A 14,820-nucleotide genomic window follows, 5' to 3' on the forward strand; every position below is an offset into this window, starting at 1 on the left:
TGAGAATGATTCATCCAGCGGCCTCGGCCCGGGCTCTACCTCCCCTACCAAGCCCAGCTGCCCACTCAGGCATCAGAGCCCACGACCCTGGCATTGGGGCACTCACCTTCGCACTACCCTACAGCGGACTGTCCAAATGAACTGTCACAAAGTGCTTGGCTGACCCAACTCTTCCTGTGTGCCGTTTTCTTAAATTATTGGGCTTTCATCGCCAGCAGCTAAGCAGTACTGTAATGTAACCCACTTTTTGCTGCAACAACCTCTTCCCTCAGACTATCCGAACAGCCAGCTTGTCTGGAGGCCAGGAATTCTGAGGGCTATACCTAACTACATGCTCTGAAGAGGGCAAGAAAAAGATCAAGTCATAAAGCATCTAGCAACTAATTATAAAGAAATAACTGATGATATGTAAATGATATGCCAATAATGCTTAAATGTAAATTAATTGCATTTACATTTTTAGCATTTTACCTTAATTTTTTTTTGTATTCAGTTTCTATATCTCAAACACAATCACGTCATCATTTTTTGAGCATCTAGTATTTTTTACACACTGTTAGGTGCTGTAGGGGGTAAAAAAAAGAACTTGTTTTGCCCTTAACATAGTGAAATTTACCTATGGGTAATGTAAGGTAAATATAATACTACATATTGATATCACTTTTAAATAAAGTGCCAGGGGCTATTCTAAACACTATACATATATGTCATTAATTTTCACACCATCCCTTGCAGGGTATGTACTGTTAGTTTCTGCATTTTGCATGTGATGAAAATGAGGTACAGGGAGATTAAACAACTCGCCTAAGGTCACATAGCTAATACGTGGTGGAGATGAGATTGAAATTCAGGTATTCTGACTTCAGACCCCAAGTTCTTAACCATTTTACTATACTGCCACTGAGAAAGGAGAGCTGCTAACCATTAATATAGGAGGTTCTAAAATTAGTACGCACTTATTTCTCAGGAACTACTACTCTTTTTTTTTTGCTTGCGAAAATAACACAGAAGAGCAGATAGCTTTCCATATAGCCAGGGGGCCCCTAACATTCTTTAGAATTATATCACACCAATAATTTCACAGGTAGCGTTCTCTAAACTGTTTTCAGTAAGTGTTTTATTTTAGGCTTTTGTCAGGCTTATGTGGAAGACAAGGGTATAATAATATCACCATAGAAATCTGTTGGTTAGTTCCTTCATTCAAAAAAATGTATTGTGCACATATAGTATGCCAGGCACTGTGCTGAGAACTAGAAGAGGTGCAAATAAGAGGAAGATACAGTACTTTCCCCTAACGAGCTGTAATCTCGGAGGAAACAAGCATTGACTGAGAACCAAAATACAAAATAGAAAACGAGCTGTGCTCAATGCAATGGAAATTCCAAGGAAGAGAGAGACATTACTTCAAGAAGGGAGTTGGTTGGGTTAAGGAAAATGCATAATTATCATTTAACTTATTGTTGATCTTAAAGTATTACAAACCATATAAAATCTACCAAATTCATTTAAAAAAATTACATGCAATGTTCTCATGTTCAAAGACAGCTTTTTACTCTACTATAAGGATTGTTTGGAGTATGGAGAAGTCAGTAAGTACAAACTTTTTGAAGATAGTTTACCTAATCTCCTAAAGTCGGAGGCACAGAATAGAATGATGGTGCTTAGGATAAGATTTTCTAGGTCAAAGAAATAGTAAAAGAAAAAGCAAAGCGGGGGTGAACGAGGTAGGTCTGGGGGCAGCCAGGATTCTGACCGGATAGGGTCAAAGGTTGTTGGAGAGTAGCCTGTACCACACAGAACTGCCTTTGCAAGATAGACTGTGGGTTTTTTGTTTGTTTGTTGTTGTTTTATTTTACCTTTTAGTTATAGCAAATGTATGCAACAAATATTCTAAGAAGGTCTGAATATAAATATTTGATTCCATTTTGCCCATAAATTCTTGTCAGTAAGATTGACAAATATGGTCACCATATCCATGTTAGTGTCTAGAAAGTAGAGGTTATTGTATATTCAACAAATGTTTAATAAGGAATTGGGAAAGGCAGAGAGGAGCTATTTGATAAAGAGCTCTAAATATGTAGAAGTTTTAATATGGTAGGTAATAGGGAGCCCCTACAAGTTCTTGAGCAGGGTAGTAGCTTGTTAAAGACCACCCTAAGCATTTAGCAGTATTGTCTTTCAGATGAAGAACTGAATGAGAGGGCATATGATCTAGTGTCAGTAGTTTAAACAAAAGTTTTAAAATATAAACATGAGAATAAAGGTAATTTTTCTTTAAGCCTTAGACAAAAACCTGTTGGGATATTAAAGAGAAGTGGTGGGCGGGGGGAGGAGAAGTAATCAGAATGCCACTGAACCCTATTTTGCCCTCTGCATATCCTGATAGTCACCTCCAGTGGAAGAGAATCAGTGCACCCTTTTTGCTTACAATACACATCTCTTGGGGCAACTACTTAGCACACAATTCCTCTTTACTGTGAGTAGCTCAAGTGCACAGGAACAATGTCCCAGTAGCCTTCTTAGACTTAGGCAACTTGCCTCCTGGCTGCCACCAATTGATCCAGAGGTAGATAACCAACTTAAATTGGTGCACTGATAGTCTCTCCCAGAAATTTGAAACTCAGAACCAAGCAGCACAGTGCTTGGGATTTGCTAGACCTGAGTTAGTGAGAGTGTCCTGGAGAGAAGATCCTATCCACCCACTGCTGCTCTGACGCCAAAGCTGTGTGGGTCCTTGCTCTTCCTGAATCTTCGTTCTTCTTTTCCTTTCATTACTTTTTCTTATGCTTCAGTCAGCCAGTTGAAAGACATTAGGGCTGTTTGCAGTTTTTGGTGATTATGAAAAAGTCAGAGACATTTACATACAGGTTTTCATTTCACTTGGGTGAATACCTTGGTGTATGATTTGATTGACTTTATAAAGAGCTTACAAAGTGTTTTCCAAAATGGATGTATCATTTTGCATTTCCTTCAGCAATGTACGAGTGTTGCAGTTGCACCATATCCTCTTCAGTACTTGGGATCGTCAGGTGTTTTTTGTTTTGTTTTTAGCCATTATAATAAGTATATATTAGTATCTCATTGATTTTCATTGGATTATTGTAGTGACTAATGTTGGACTTTTTTTTTCCTGTGTTATTTGCCATCCACATAACATTTTTGGTGAAGTGTCTGTCCACATCTTTTGCCCATTTTAAAAATTAGGTGTTTGTCTTACTATCTTTGAGTTTTGAGAGTTCTCTGTACATTCTGGAAATAAATCACATTCATTATGTGATTTACAGAAATTATCTCCCAATCAGTAATTTGTCTTTTCCTTCTCTTGACAGTGTCTTTTACAGAGTAGAGCTTTTAATTTCATCAAATCCAATTTATTGATTTTATCTTTTATGGGTTATGCTCTTGGTGTCATATCTAAGACCCTTTTGCCTAATCCAAGGTCACAAAAGATTTTGTCCTATGTTTTATAGGAAAAGTTTTATAGTTTATTGTTTACACTTAGGTTTATGATACATTTCAAATTAATTTTTGCATAAGGTATGAGGTATGGATTAAGATTTATGATTTTATATATGGATGTCCATTGTTGTGGCACCCTTTGTCAGAAAGACTTTTTTTATTGAATTGCCTTTGCCTCTTTGTCAAAAGTCAATTGACCATTTTTTAACTCATGAGGATGTAATATACAGCATAGGGAGTATAGTCAGTAATATTGTAATAACTTTGTATAATGACAGATAGTTACTAGACTTATTGTGGTGATCACTTCATAAGGTGTATAAATGTTTAATCACTATGTTGTCCATCTGAAATTAGTACAAAATTGTATGTCAACAATACACAAAAAAAATCAATTAGCCACTTTTGTATAGGTCAATTTCTGGACTCTTTTCTGCCCCATTGATCTATGTCTCTATCTTTTCATCATACCACATTGTCATCTTTATTAGTGTGGCTTTATAGTAAGTCTCAGAATCAGGTAGTGTGAGTCCTTTAACTTTATTCTTTTCAGAATGGTTTGGATATTCTAGTTCCTTTGCCTTTTCATGTACATTTTAGAATCAACATGTTGATTTGTACAAAAAATTCTGTTGGCATTTTAATCAGAATTGCAATAAATCTTTAGATCAATTAGAGGAAAATTGTAATCTTTACAACATTGACTCTTGCAATCTATGAATGTGGTATATTTCTCCATTTATTTAGGTTTCCTATGATTCATTTTATTAGTTTTCAGTATATAGATCCTGTATGTATTTTGTTATATTTATACCTAAGTATTTCATGTTTTTGTGCAGTTTTTGTAATTCAATTTCTGATTGTTCATTCTCATTATTTCATTGCTAGCATGAGACATACAATTGGTTTTTGTATTGCTCTTGTATCCTGTGACCTTGATAAACTCACAAATTAGTTTTAGGAGCTTTTTTTTTTAATATAGATTTTTCATGTAGACTATTATATTGTCTGTGAATAGAAACGATTTTATTTATTATTTTCTATGCCTTTTATTTCTTCTTTCCTTATTACATTGGCTAGGATTTCCAGCATAATGTTTAATAGTAGTGGTGAGAGCAGACATACAATCATAGGGGAAAAGCATTCAATTTTCAACATTAAGTATTAGCTATAGGTTTTTTTTGCAGAAGTTTTTTTATCAGTTTAAGGGAGCCTGTAAGAGCTGAGGATAGCCTCCAGCCAACTGCTAGCAAGAATCCAGAGCCTTCATTCAGTGTTACAGCCACAGAAAGTGAGTTCTGTCAACAATTTGAGTTAGCTTTTAAGTATATTCTTTCTCAGTGATATTAGTTTCCTATTGCTGCTATAACAAATTCCTACAAATTTAGTAGTTTAAAACAACACAAGTTTATCTCATAATTCTAAAGGCCAGAAATCCAAATGAGTCTTATGGGGCTAACATCAAGGTGTTAGCAGGGCTATATTCCTTCTGGAGGTTCTGGGAAAGAATCAATTTCTTGCCTCTTCCAGCTTCTGGAGGCCACCATATTCTTTGGTTTGTGCCCCTTTATGCTGTCTTCAAAGCCAGCAATGGCTGGTCAAATCTTACATTGCATCATTCTAACTTTTTAATCCCATTGTTACATCTTTTTCTCTGACTTGCCTGCCTACCTTTTTCTCTTATAAGCATCCTTATAATACACTGGGCCCACCCAGATAATCCAGAATAACCTCCTCATTTTAAGATTCTTAATTTTAAAAAATTTTATTGAAGTATAATTGAGATACAACATTATGTTAGTTTCAGGGATACAATACAATAATTCAATATTTGTATATATTCTGAAATGATCACCACAATAAGTTAATATTCATCATCATATACAGTTACAGGACTTATTTTCCTGTGATGAGAACTTTTAAGATTTACTCTCTAGCAACTTTTAAATGTGCAATACAGTATTATTAACTATAGTCACCTTGCTAAACTTTAGATCCTCATGACTTATTTATTTTAAAACTGGAAGTTTGTACTTTTTGACTCCCTTCACCCACTTCACCCAACCCTTAGCCCCCACCTCTGACAACCACCAATCTGTTCTCTGTATCTATGAGCTTATTTATTTATTTTTTTTGTTTAGATTCCACATAAAAGTGAGATCATACGGTATTTGTCTTTCAATGTCTGACTTGTTTCACTTAGCGTAAGGCCCTTGAAGTTCATCCATGTTGTTGCAAATGGCACAATTTCATTCTTCTTAAGGCTGAATTTATATATATAAAATGTACATGTATATGTATCACATTTTCTTTATCTGTTCATCTGCCAATAGACTCTTAGGTTATTTCCATATCTTGACTATTGTAAATAATGCTGCAGTGAACATGGGAGTGAATATATCTTTTTGAGTTAGTTTTTGTTTTCTTTGGATAAATACTCAGAAGTGAAATTACTGGGTCATGTGGTAGTTTTATTTTTAATTTTTTGAGGAACCTTCATCATGGCTGCACCAATTTGCATTCCCACCAACAATGTACAAGGGTTCCCATTTATCCACATCCTTGCCAACACTTGCTCATGTTGTTTAATCTTTTTTATATTTTGCTGGATTCAGTTGTCTATTATTTTGTTGAGGATTTTTGTGTCTATTTGTGAGTGATATTGGTTTATGATTTCTTTTAATGTCTTTGTCCAGCTTTTGTATCCCGGTAATAATGACTTAACAGAACGAGTTGGGAAGTAATCCTTTCTCTTTTATTTTCTGGAAAGTTTGTGAAAGATTGGTATTCTTTAAATTTTGATGGAATTCACCATTGAAGTTATCTGGGCCTCGGCTTTAAGTTGTGGAGGGATTTTAAATTACTGATTTAATTTCTTTACTTGTTATGGTTCTATTTCCATTTATTCTTGAGTTCGTGTTTTTCTAGGAATGTGTCTGTTTTATATAAGTTGTCCTAATTGTTGGCATAAAGTTGTTTAGTAATTTTTATAACCCTTTTAATTTCTGTAAGGTTGCTACTAAAGTCTCCCCTTTAATTTCTATTTTAGTAATTTATGTCTTCTCTTTTTCTTGGTGAGTCTAGCTAAAGGTTTGTCAATTTTGTTCTTTTCAAAGAACCAAATTTTGGTCTTATTGATTTGCTCTCTTGTTTTCTGTTTTCTATTTCATTGATTTCTATTTTTTGTTCTTTGTTATTTCCTGTCTTCTGCTAATTTTGAGTTTAGTTTGCTCACCCTTTTCTTATTTAAGTTTAAAGCTTAGGTTATTGATTTGGGATATTCAATATTGAAAAATAGGCATTTACCTATTCATCTGTTCACTCCTTCAACAAATATTTAATGAGTGCCTACTGTGTATCAAAGATTGTAAACAATTTAGATAAGTCCCTGCCAGGTGTCTGAAGGATACAGACACATAATCTGGCAATTACAATATTATATGGTGATAAGTGGTCTGAGAGGGGAAGTTTAAAGTATTGTAGGAACACATAGAAGGAGTAACTTACACAGACTTGTGGAGTTGGCAAAAGGTTCCTGAGGAAAATTATGTCCAAGCTGAAACAAGAAGAATGAGTAGGAATTAGACAAGTGAAAACATATGGGTGAGATGGGAGAAGGAGAGGAAAGACTCTGAAATGAGTTCTTGAGGCCAGACTGTGGACCATGAAGATGTTAATGGAGATATAGACAGAAGGCGAAGGTGCTGGTGAGAAGATGAATTCAGTTATGCAGTGTTAGGTTTGAGATGCCAGTGGGACATCCAGATGAAGATGAAGAGTATATGAGTTGGGAGTTCACAAGAGACGTTAGGACTGGAGATATAGATTTGGGAATCATCAAGGTAGTTCTTGAAGTCATGGATAGAGTTGAGATAATTCAGAGAGAGCACATAGAGAGAACATTGAAAGAAACCAAGAACAAATTCTTTTAAGGGGCCAGAAAAAGAAAAGTTTTGGAAAGAGGCTAAAGGAATCACTGGACAGAAAGAAAAAAGACCTGAGAGGATGAAACCAGAAGGAAGACAGAGCAAGGAGCCAGGGGAAGGCAAAAGGAGAACAGAGCAAGAGGTGACCAATTCAAGAACTGTTTCTGAATTCGAGAATGGCAAGCATTAAAAAATACTCATTAGATTATGGAACATGGGTGTTGCTGGGGACTTGGCAAGCACAATTTCATGGAGGGGTTGGTGGCAGGACTCAGACTGGATAATTCTAGGAGGTAATGAGGTTATCCTGCCAATATTTCGCAGCATGATAAATGTCCACATTAGAGGGAATTGGTGAGCACATCACACTGAGCCTAGTTTTCCCACATGCCTGATGGATTCTCATATGGAAGATATCCCTCACTGAGATAGTAAATGACAATGAGGATTTATACTAAGAATTTTGGAGACAAGGAAGAAAATGAAGAGACTTTTATCATACTCTCTCTATTCAGGACCTTATCAGGGTTCTGGTTTTCTTTTATATAAATTTCCTGTAGATACCTTGGACAAAATGATTGCAAAAGGCAGGAAAAGGAGAACCATCTATTTTCCAGGCTTCTGAATGGGGATTCTGATGAGAAAGAGGGGATTAATTCCTCAGAAGGTAACTACAGATCTTGTGTGCCTGGTACTTCTTCACAAGATTCACTATTTAAATCAATTTTCACTGTTTGTGTAAAATCATCAATATTAGACTAAAGAGGAAGCTCCATGTTCTAGCCTTCAAAGGTATTAAATATAGCCAGAATTTTATATCTGAAAAACTGATATTTATATTTATTCGATAGTTTTCCAGAACTCCAGTGAGGATTGTGAATGTTAGTAAAATGACATGTGTGAATTTTAAACATTTAGTCTCATATAATAGATACAAATCGACCTCAAGAGAGGTCTGTATGTTGGTAAGGGGCATGGGTTTTGGAGTCAGAGAGATGAGTATTCAGATCCCAAACTTTCATTTAGTAGATATGTACCTTTGACAATGGTTTCTTATTATCTCAGAGTCTTAGTCTTCTCCTTTAGTGAAATGGTGGTTAAATAAAATAATGCATATAAATCTGTTAGTATAATGCTTGGCATAAAGTATGCACTTAATAAATAAGTGTCAGTTATTATATTGCCCAAGATTAGCAAATTGTTCAGTGCTGGAATCCAAATTTCACAAACATCGCTATGTCCTTTATATAATATTCTCTTACACCTTTAGCCGCATGGACATAGTAGGGGTGATATATACTGTTATGCATTGTATATGATTATCCGTTAGTTTGAAAATATAGGCTTTCTTATTCTTCCATTGACTCACTTCTTTTAATCTTTCTCTCATTACCTCAAATTTATTCATCAAATCAATTCTCTCTTCAGATAGCTGAGCTCTCTTTTACTTATAAATGACAGAAACCCAATTCAAACAAATGTGAGCAAAGGAAAACAAATTCGAGCAAAGGTTTATGTAATTGGGATATCAAGGATTGAACTGGGTTCTTAAAAAATGTTCTCTCTTAGGTCTGGTTTTTCTCTCTCTGTGGCCGCTTCTACTCCCACTTTCATTCCTACTGTAGCTTGGCTTACAGCAAGAAGATGGTGAGAACATGGCTGGTGGGAACATGGGGAAGGATTTCAGTATTGTTTTCCTAGTTTAGCACTCTCAGAGGAAAGAGAAAACATTCTTTTATCTGTATATAAAATCTCATCTGTATATAAAATCTAAAGTAAGATTGCTGATTAAAATGACTTGTGTCATGTGCCCATCACTGGGATAACCACTGCGGCCAGAAGGATGTGACTATTATTGGTTAGGTCTGGGTCTTATGCCTACCTTATGGCCAGAAAGTAGTATGTATAATTGACAGTCCCATGAGAACCGCATAGAGTGGAGTGAGGGAAGTTCTCCAAAGCAGAGAGTTGTTGTTAGTAGAAGAGGGGAAAGGAATGACAGGCAGATAAAAAATGATGACAAATATCTACTTTACCCTCTCAACTGAACTACCTCCTTTCTTAGGACCCTAGGACCTTTAATTTTTCTTTGTTTCATTTCTCTCCTTCATTTATTAGAACAGAGCAGTTACTAATTTCTGATGATTTTTTCCCTTCTAAATGTTTCTTATGTGTCTCTTCCTGTTCATTACAAATGCCATCACCCTAGTCCAGATCTTTGTGACTGCTTGTGTTATTAAATACCAAATTGACCTACCCTCTTTGTCACTGGAAGACCATTCCCCCTGAATTCTGTAGCTAAATGCATCTTCTTAAACTATCAACTTCATCATCATTATCATAAAAATGATAATAACAACATTTATTTAATTTTTGCATACTTGTAAGTTACTTTCACATATTGCCAAAAATGACCCTCATGTAGAAGTATAGTTTGTCACATATAATATATTGGCTTTTATTAGGTGAATCTGTAATTGTGCCTATAAGCCTGTAAAACAGCAAATTCACATCTCTGAATGGGTATAGAAGTGGGTATGGAATCTCACAGAGCAATAGTGTCAACCACTTAGAAAAAGACCTGTCTTATGGGCCAGAAGTTCTGTTTCTATTTTTCTTGACTATGAAAGTGTCAACATATTAAGGTAGTAGCTTTTAAGTGGTATGAGATAATGTCCTCTCAATGAGCAGGCCAATGAGCTGCTACCATTAATGATAATTATAACAACAACTAACAAAATGTACATGTTAGGGACTTGCAATGTGCTAGATCTGGTTAAGCTTATGTATATTATTTTATTTAATCCTCAAAATAATCCTGCAAAGTGTTGTGGGGGTCACGAGAATGTGCCTTTTGTATCTCCTACTACAGAGAGTGATCGAATTGGCAACCTTAGCTGCTGCACTCTGAACCCACCACTGCATTTGTACTAAGGCCACACTTTTCCATGGACTGTTCTCAGCCAATGACTGAGTGCAGCAGGAATACTAAGGCCGGCCATTCCTGTGAAATGTCGGACTCCTTTGACAGGCTATTTTGGCTTAAGGATTTCCTATTGGACTTGCTGAAATTTTTGTAGAACTGCATGAGAGTCTAAGATTTTTCTGATCTAACCTTCCTTCTTTCCCTCTCTCCTACACATGAGTCAGACCTGCATCATGTTCTGATAGCTCTCCTAGCCTTCTCTGATTTCCTCCCCATTTTCCCTTACAGGAGCTCACCCTGCCCCACCACAAATATCTTGTGTATATAATTTCATCTTGACATCTGCTTCTTAGCTGATTCAACTACCACACATGGTCCAAGAAAACAGGTGATAAGATAGAGTTTTGGGTATGGTTCCCAGTGGGCAAAGATTATTACCTCCTTGTTGGTGTGTGAAGCATGGATAGTAGTGGTCCAGTTGCTAAAGATTTAATAGAGGTGGCCTGGGAAAACTTCCTGGTTGAGAGGATTGACTTTGCTGGTGCAATGATGCAGTCATTTGGAAGATATGGAGGGAACAATGCATACAAAGACAGTGGAGTTGGCTGGCTACTACTAAGCAGAATTGATGTGCTCTCTCTGCAGAAGGATAATGAGAAACAGAAGGCTATTAACAGTCTAAGTATGACAGCCCTTATATATTGAAGTGGAAGAGAGGGTATAACTGAGCAGCAAACAGATGATCTGATAGAATGGCAGAGCTCAGTCAAGGCAGGACTGCTATGCAAAGGTCAGGGTCCTGTCTGGGAACACCTGGAATATGGGATAGGGATATCTGGATGGATGCTTCTGAGGATTTTGGCTCTGAAGACTCCTCTGAATCCTAAGGACTTGCAGAAGTGACTTACACTTCTATATTGATAGACATTGTAAGATAATATAAGTTGTAGAATCCCTCTTCCCATCAGATAACAGCTGCCCCTATCAGGAGTCCTGCCTCCTTTCCTGGCTGCTAGGCCAATAACTTAGGGTCAGATACCAGCACAACCTGTCTGGGGAAGTGCTGGACCTGATAAGGGAGGAAAGATGTTATACACTGAAGGAATTACAAGAATTAGCTAGCATATACTGGCAGAAGCAAGATGGGATTGAATTTTGAAGGTGCTTTATCAGGTGGTCTGGAGTAAAAGACTGGATAAGCAAGAATTTATTGACTTATGGGCAATTTTCGGGGGACACAGAATTTAACATCCTGGCAAGAACCCGAGGGAATGGGGAAGTTCTTAGAGTCTTTAAGAAAGTGATGGCCAATGTTGAGTGAAGTAGAAATGCTTGAGCTATCCTAGCAGATAATAGAAGAAATAAAGAGACTGAGGAAATGGGCAAGCAGGAATGGCTGTATAATGTGGGGCCACAAAACATACCAACTGATTATATTCCATGGGAGAACTTAGAAGACACATCATTCACTAAGGCCATTAGATGAGCATGATGTCTATAGGTGAAAAATAGCAACACTGTGGAAAGTATATACTATGATGATTCTCATAGTTCTTTTCCCAAAGAGAACTATAGAAGTTTACTTAGGTGATTGTACACTTGGGAAAGGAAAATACTTAGGCATTTTGAGGACTATTGGACACACAGTCTGAGATGACATTGATATCTGGAATCCCAAAACATCATCATAGTTCTAATAGAGTGGGGGCCAGGTAATAAATGAAGTCCTTACCAAAATCTGGCTCAGAGTGGACCTGCTGGGTTTGTTGATTCACCCAGTGGTCATTTCCCCTGTTCCTAATTGCACTGATATAATTGGATGTTAGAGTAATCCTGACATTCAGTTCTTAATCTGTAGGGTAAAAGATATAGTGTGGAAGGCCTAGTAGAAACCTTTGAAACTGTTCCTTCTCCTTCCTCCTCTCTCAGCCAAGATAGTAAATCAAAAACAATATCACACCCCTGGAGAATGATTGAAGATGATTGCTGGCTTAAACAAGCAATAGCTTTTATCATAGCTACTGTGCTAGATATGATCTAATTGCTAGAGCAGATTGATAAGTCTTCAGGTACATGATATATGGCCATTGATCTGATAAAAGCATTCTTTTCAATTCCAATCAGGAAAGAAGATCAGGAATAGTTTGTATTCACATGGGATGGCCAACAATATTCATTTACAATTTGGCCTCAGGACTATGTCAACTTTTGTGCCCACTGTCATAATATAGTGTGATGAGATCTGGACTGCCTGGGCATGCTACAGAACCATCACACCAATTCATTTCACTGATGGCAGGCTGATGTGCTACAGAGGACAAAGATAAACTCAATGGTCAGGAGTATGTTGGGATAGCTCTGCAAAGTAAAGAACAAATTGCTGCATCTTGTATCCCCTACCACAAAGATGGAAGCACAATGCCAATAGTCCTCTTTGGGTTCCGGAAGCAAGATATTCTCCACCTAGAATCATTGCTCTGGCTCATATACCAGGTGACATGGAAGGCTGACAGCTTTGAGTGAGACCTAGAAAAGAAAAGGACTCTGTTGATAGGATCTGGAGGACTTTATGGTGTTAGAAGTGTCAATGGTAGGAAAAGATGCAGTATGGAGCTTATGTTAACCTCCAGTAGGGGAATCACAGTGCAGGCCCTTGGAATTCTGGCTACCACTGCCTCTGAATATTCAACCTGTTAGCAATAGAAACCAATGCTGAGCCCTTGAAGGTGCACTATTCTAGCTACTTGGTGATGGGTTAACTACATTGGGCCTCTTCCACAATGGAAGGGCCAGTGGTTCATCCTCACAGGGATAAATTACTTATTTGGGGTATGGGTTTGCATTTCCTAGCTATAGTGCCTCAGCCAGTATCACCATTTAGGGGCTTGTGGAATGCCTGATCCACAGGCAGGGATTCTCACACAGTATAGCATCTAAGCATGGGATCCACTTCACAGTGAAGGATGTGTGAAGTAGGTCCATGAACATAGGTCCACTGGTCATGTCATATACTGCTCCATCTAGGGGCAGCTGGCCTTGTAAAATGTTGGAACAGCCTTTTAAAGGCACAACTAAAGTGCAGCTTGGTGATAACACTCTGAAAGGATGCGGTGCCATCCTTCAGGATGCAGTATATATAAGGAGAACTTTTATATGGTGCTAAGTCTCCAGTGGGAAGAATATATGGGTCTGGGAACCAAGAGGTGCAAACAGGAATAACCCCACTTGCCATTGCTCACAGTGACTTAATGAGAGATTTTGGACTTTCTGTCCCTACAACTCTAAGCTTTACAGAGTTGGAGGTCTTGATCCTTAAAGAAGGTGCACTCTTGCCAGGGAATACAGCAAGGATCCTATAAGCTATGGCTGCCACTGTGGCATTTTGGATTCCTTGTGTCCAGGGACTAGTCTGAGAGAAGAGGGTTCACCATATTGGTAAAGGTAATTGACTCTGATCATCAAGAGAAGGTAAAGCTGCTTTTACACAATGGGGACAGGGAGGGAAGGGGGTATGTGTGGAGTCTTTGTGATGCAGTTGGGCATCTCTTGGTATTCCCTTGCCCCTTTGAGTGACCACGCACAGTAGCTCCAGCCTGAGAAGGGTATGATTCCCAACAATATGATTACCAGACTCTTCGGGAATGAAGGCTCAGGTCACACTACCAGGTAAGCCACCAGGACCAGCCAAGGTGATAGATGACAGGGAAATTTAGAATAGAGAAGGCAGAGTATGAGTACCAGTTGTAAATACAACACTGCACTTGCTCCAAGGCCATGTTTTCCATGTTTCCAGCCAGTGACAGTATACAGCAGGGATGTTATGGCAGGCCCATTCCTCTGACAGAGAACTCTGACTGATGATTTTGGCCTAAGGATTCTACATCGGCTTTGTAGAAACTGTCTGAAAGCTTCATGGCAGTTTGAGTCTCTTCCAATCCTACCTTCCTTCTTTCCCTCTCCCCTCCTCATGGGTCACGTGTCCATCACTGTCTGACAGATCTCACCTTCCCCAGCTTCCCTGCCCATTTTCTTTCACAATCATTTTCTCCAATTTTTTGCAAGTCTAATCTGATCTTGCTTTCTATTTCTTGGAGGACCTGAACTAACACAGGTAGGTATAAATTTACCCATTTTATAGGTGAAGAAACTTGCACGAGGTTATACAGCTAGTAAGTGGCAGAGTCAAGATTTAAATCCAGGATTATCTGGCTTCAAAGCCTCTGTGCCTAGATTTCATATTCCTGTTTTCCCGCTTCTGCAGTTTCTTTTTGCTTCGTTCTCCCCTTTGTCTCCTGGAAAGGCTTCTGAATATTCTAGTGTGTCTCTACCCTGCAGAGGCAGGAGGAGTTTTTGACTATACTTGTTAACGTAATGTGAAAGGAAGAACATTGTACTCCTGGGGTCTGTAACAGTTCTTAAGGTAAGAGTTCCCCTGGAGAAGGAGAAACTCAGGGGACAGTATTGCGGCAGCTTTGCCAAGCTTCCACTCCCTACCTGGAGAGTCTCCCT

Source organism: Pteropus medius, unplaced genomic scaffold, assembly GCF_902729225.1.
Source record: "Pteropus medius unplaced genomic scaffold, Ma_sr-lr_union100, whole genome shotgun sequence".
NCBI lineage: Eukaryota > Metazoa > Chordata > Mammalia > Chiroptera > Pteropodidae > Pteropus > Pteropus medius.